This window comes from Salvelinus sp. IW2-2015, unplaced genomic scaffold (genome assembly GCF_002910315.2).
Source record: "Salvelinus sp. IW2-2015 unplaced genomic scaffold, ASM291031v2 Un_scaffold3882, whole genome shotgun sequence".
Taxonomy (NCBI): Eukaryota; Metazoa; Chordata; class Actinopteri; order Salmoniformes; family Salmonidae; genus Salvelinus; species Salvelinus sp. IW2-2015.
In genome coordinates this window covers 21,789-27,342 of record NW_019945156.1, presented here as the reverse complement: position 1 = coordinate 27,342, position 5,554 = coordinate 21,789, and positions in this window count along the sequence as shown.

Here is a 5,554-nt window from a genome sequence, read left to right as displayed (position 1 = left end):
CTTGTGTGTAATGACGTCATCAAATAGATGGGAGTTTCCAATTCTTGATACATAGGCCTGCAAATGATTTAATTTTAGTCTCTTTCACAGATAACTCACGCAAGATGTCAGAAAAGGCTACTAAAGTCTGATTGGACTTGGTTGGACTACTTGCCTGTGTGATAAGACAAGTGCTCTATATATTTGAATATTTTGCCAATTCCCATCCCACCAAGAAATAAAATGACATAGCAGTTAAGAATGTAACCACCCTAGACTCTATTTGTTTGACAAGCCAGCTCTGGGAAGTTAGGAGTTGTTGCACAATGCTTTCTTTCCCACAGTTCTGACACATTTAGCTTTAGGCTACTTTCTGTGTGCGTCAAAGAGAGTGATTACACATACATTAATAGGTTCAGCTTTATACTCTGTGGTTTGCTTTTACAGTACTATTGACATACACCCACACCCTCCTCTACCCCTTGAGTAACCTTTTGGCTTTCATATATAATCAGACAGATGTACACTGAAAAGGGGACTTCCACATTAGGCTTGTGATTTGGGTACTAGTTTCGCCCAGCAAATTTCACAATTTAAGCTTCAGCTTTCTGTAGAATCAGTGAATCAAACAACCAATCAGTATTGTTGTAGGCCTATTGTGGCCTGTCTCTTGCTATTTGCGGTCAGTCAGTCATACACTCTCATGTTTCTCCAAGGACTTGACATTGACCACAGGGAGCAAATGGACGGAAATTCACTGAGCTGCTAAAGGCACTGGGTAAAAGTTAACCAAGGATGGGACTTACTGGTTAAATAAAGGTTAAATAAACAAATCATATTCTGAATAATAGCATATAAATTATATGACTTGGCTTTTTTAAGGTCCCCCTTCAGGTCCATTTTTAAATGGGTCACATTGTTTTGTTTCTGGTCACGCCCACTGGGCAAAAACTGGTTGAATCAACGTTGTTTCCATGTAATTTAAACAACAAAACATTTAAATCGCTGATGTTGAATCAACATGGAAAACTAATTGGATTTGCAAAAAGTAATCAAAATAAAATACGTTTTCCCTTTTTTCAARCTGTCCAATGACATGGTGAAATTTTTTGTTGATTTCAAGTTGAATTCACGTTAGTTGACAACTCAACTCAATGTAAATAAAAACTAGACGTTGAAATGACGTGCCCCTGGAGTGCCCCTGTCTATCCGTAAAAAAATGAATACAAATTGTGCTGTCTGGTTTGCTTAATATAAGGAATTAGACTTTAGACTTTTAAGTAGTATTTTACTGGGTAACTTTCATTTTTACTTGAGTCATTTCCTATTATGGTATCTTTACTTTTATCTTTTATTCAAATATGACAATTGGGTACTTTTTCCACAACTGGGCAATCCCCACCAGACATAATATAGAACCCTACAAACCTCAGTAAACTAAAACTAGTAACTCTATTAGTAGGCCTAACGGTATTTTCTATAGGATAGCTCTCCAAAGATGAGTCACACCATATTAAATATTCTTGAAGCTAATTTAGGACCTGCCTAAATGACTATCGACCCATAGCACTCATGTCTGTAGCCATGAAGTGCTTTGAAAGGCCAGTCATGGCTCACAACACCATTATCCCAGAAACCCTAGACCCACTCCAATTTGCATACCGCCCTAACAAATCCACAAATGATGCAATCTCTATTGCACTCCACACTGGACTTTTCCATGGACAAAGGAAACACCTATGTGAGATTGCTATTCATTGAACTAAGCTCAACGTTCACACCATTAGTCGCCTCAAAGCTCATAATAATCTAAGGACCCTGGGACTAAACACTCCTCTGCAACTGGATCCTGGACTTCCTGACGGCGCCCCCAGGTGGTAAGGGTAGGCAACAACACATCCGCCATGCTGATCCTCAACACAGGGGGCCCCTCAGGGGTGCGTGCTAAGTCCTCCTGTCATCCTGTTCACTCATGACTGCACGGCCAGGCAGATCTCCAACACCATCTTAAGTTTGCAGATGACACAACAGTGGTAGGCCTGATCACCGAACACAATGAACAGCCTATAGGGAGGAGGTCAGAGACATGACCGTGTGGTGCCATGACAAACACCTCTCCTCAACAATGATCAAGACAAAGGAGATGAATCACGTTTGTATGGTAACTGCTCGGCCTTAGCAGACCCTACAAAGGTGTAGTGGCTACGGCCCAGTACTCACTGAGAAGCTTCTGCCATCCAGGACTTATACCAGGCGGTGTCAGAGGGAGGCCCTAAAAATTGTCAAAGGACTCCAGCCACCCTAGTCATTAGACTGTTTCTCTGCGTACCGCACAGCAAGTGGTACCGGAGCGCCAAGTCTAGGTCCAAGAGGCTTCTAAAAGCTTCTACACAAGCATAAGACTCCTGAACATCTAATATTGGCACCAGACTATTATGCATTGTCCCGTTCCCCCCTTTTACACTCTGCTACTCTCTGTTGTTATCATCTATGTATAGTCACTTTAATAACTCTACCTACATGTACATATTCCTCAACTAACCCGGTGCCCCCCGCACATTGATCTGTACCGGTACCTCCTGTATTATTCTCGCTATTGTTATTTTCATGCTGTCTTTATACTTGTTATCTTTTTTTCTTATTCATATTTTCTTTATTTAATGCATTGTTGGTTTAGGGGCTCGTAAGTATATTTCACTGTAAGGTCTACCTGTTGTATTCGGGGCACATGTGACAAAAATTTGATTTGATTTTGACTGTGGAATGCCAGACAAATGATTAGTAGCTTGTCTCCCAAGAAGGAATGTATGGAGGAAATCACAGGGGATATTGCATTTAAAGTCCATGACCACTAGATAGCGAATGATAAACAGTAGAAACCAGGGCAGCACCTGGGCCGTTTTTTAAGCGTCTGCAGTGTATAAAGGAAAGGGGTAATACCTAGTCAGCTGTACAACTGAACATTCAAACGAAGTGATGTCTCTGCATTCCGAACTTCTGAATGAGAGAGGTGTATTTACAATGCTCAGAGTAGGAATGAGGATCAAAGTATCACTTTTAGTTTTCAGATCACAATGGAATGAATAAGGGACAGGGGTAGAGACCTGCCTCCTAGATCCGCACTCCAACTCTGAACTCTTCATGAATTATGGCACGGGGTGTCAGTCATTTCACTCAGTTTACTATCTTTCTGTTCCAGCTAATGCCAGCAGGGAATATAGATGCGCATTGCGGGTAAAACGATGACAACCTAATGGCTGTGCGGTACAAAACACCTGTGACACATATATTAAAAGCAGTAACTCAACGAAAATAAAATCCAACAATTTTAAATACTGTATTCAACCGTATATTGCAGGGCGAGGTTGGTGGGAGGACGGGCTGAATGAATAAATGGAATAGAGTCAAACATGTGGTTTCCATATATTTTGATGTTTTTGATAACTGTTCCATTTATTCTATTCCAGCTATTACATGAGCCATCACCTATAGTTTCCTCCATCAGCCTCCTCTGGTTGAGAGCTATTGGCCAAGATGGTGGGCCATATTCAATGCCTACATTAGAGCAAATCATGGCAAGCGCAACATGAGGATCCAGCAGTGAATGTTTGGACAAAATGTTTGCGTCTTGGAATCCAGCGTACCAGTACTTGCATTGCGTTTAAAATTCATGCAGTGCGACATCTGCGTACTTTTGTACGCAACGTAATTTTGCTTACTAGATTTGTAGTTTCTTGGCATTGCATGCATATGTAATTAGGCTTTGAGATTTGAAGGCAATATAGATTATGTCTAGAATAAAAGAGAAAAAGTGAATTTGGAAAGTAGTCTAATGTAGGCCTAGGAAGTTCTGTGAAAGAGAGCTCATGTTCTATAAAGTGGCTAAATGTGACATGCATTAGGCAGGGGGGATCTGTATATTGCGCAGGTCATCTGGTGGAGGAATGTCCCAGTCCACACACAATCCACACACACACACCACACAACACACGAGAGACATCACACCCACACACACCACACACACCACCAGCACACACACACACACACACACACACACACACACACACAGGGCTCTTTTGTTTGGCTCGGTCATCGCTGGGTTGAGGAGTCTTGTGCCCGACGTTTGTCTTAGTTCTGCTCAATGAGTGTCCACACAAAGACTGGTCTCATTCATTGAGTATACAAAACATTAAGAACACGCGCTCTTTCCATGACATAGACTGACCAGGTGAAAGCTATGATCCCTTATTGATGTCACTATACTACTTCAATCAGTGTAGATGAATGGGTGAAGACAGGTCAAATACATTTTTTTAAGCCTTGAGACAATTGAGACATGGATTGTGTATGTGTGCCATTCAGAGGGTGAATGGGCAAAACAAAAGATTTCAGTGCCTTTGAACGGGGTATGGTAGTAGGTGCCAGGTGCACCGGTTTGTGTCAAGAACTGCAATGCTGCTGGGTTTTTCACACTCAACAGTTTCCTTTGTGTATCAAGAATGGTCCACCACCCAAAGGACATCCAGCCAACTTGACACAACTGTGGGAAGCATTGGAGTCAACATGGACCAGCATCCCTGTGGAACGCTTTCCACACCTTGTAGAGTCCATGCCTCGATGAATTGAGTCTGTTCTGAGGACAAAAGGGGATGGTGCAACTCAATATTAGGAAGGTGTTCTTAATGTTTTGTATACTCAGTGTAGAGTGGACGTAACAGTAAATGTAAATCCGGGGCACTCAAATTGTATGATATGTTACGTTTGGTGTGGTTACATAAGACAGAAGGTTAATAACCTTTTACTGCAGTGGGCTAAATCAGAGTCACACACAGTGACACACACTTTGAAACAAAAGTGTACACCTCGCACACATGGTTATGGGCTTAAGAAAAAGAAGACACCCGTACCATGTCAGATATAGAGTTTGCATCCCAATATTACACTTTATATACATCACCGTCACGTCTATTCCCGCTAATCCCCTCTGGTGTTCGACGTCGCTGGTTTACTAACTACCGGTCCTGGCAACCATCATTACACACACCTGCGCTTCATCATGAGGCCCACCTGGACTCCATTACCTCATTTATTACKTCCCCTTTATCTGGCACTCCCTTAGGTTCTTTCCCCAGGCAGTATTGCTTGTGTTTCATATCAAGATGCTACTCCTGTGTTGTATCGTTCCATGTTTGTTATATTAAACTTACCACCTGCACCTGCTTCTCGACTGCCAGCGTCTCAGCTGTCTGACTTTCTACAGCATTAGTGGATTCCGGTCGCCGCTCATCAAGTCGGCAGGAACTTCTTATCTGGGACAGGACTCTTGCTCCTTCTAACATCGGATCTCGATCCCTTGTCTCTGCCTCTTCTCTTATCGAGACGAGAGAGCGCTTTCTCGCATAAATCGTCATTTCTGATAAGAGAAATATCCATAGGGGCATCCGAATCCCATCACTGATGTCAACGAACCCTGACAGACTCCACGCTCTATGTGGTCCATCTTCCGTCAGTGTAGATTATTCTTTTCCCTCTCATCAAACATCGCTTGACGAGTCACAGATAGCCCGTCTCTCGG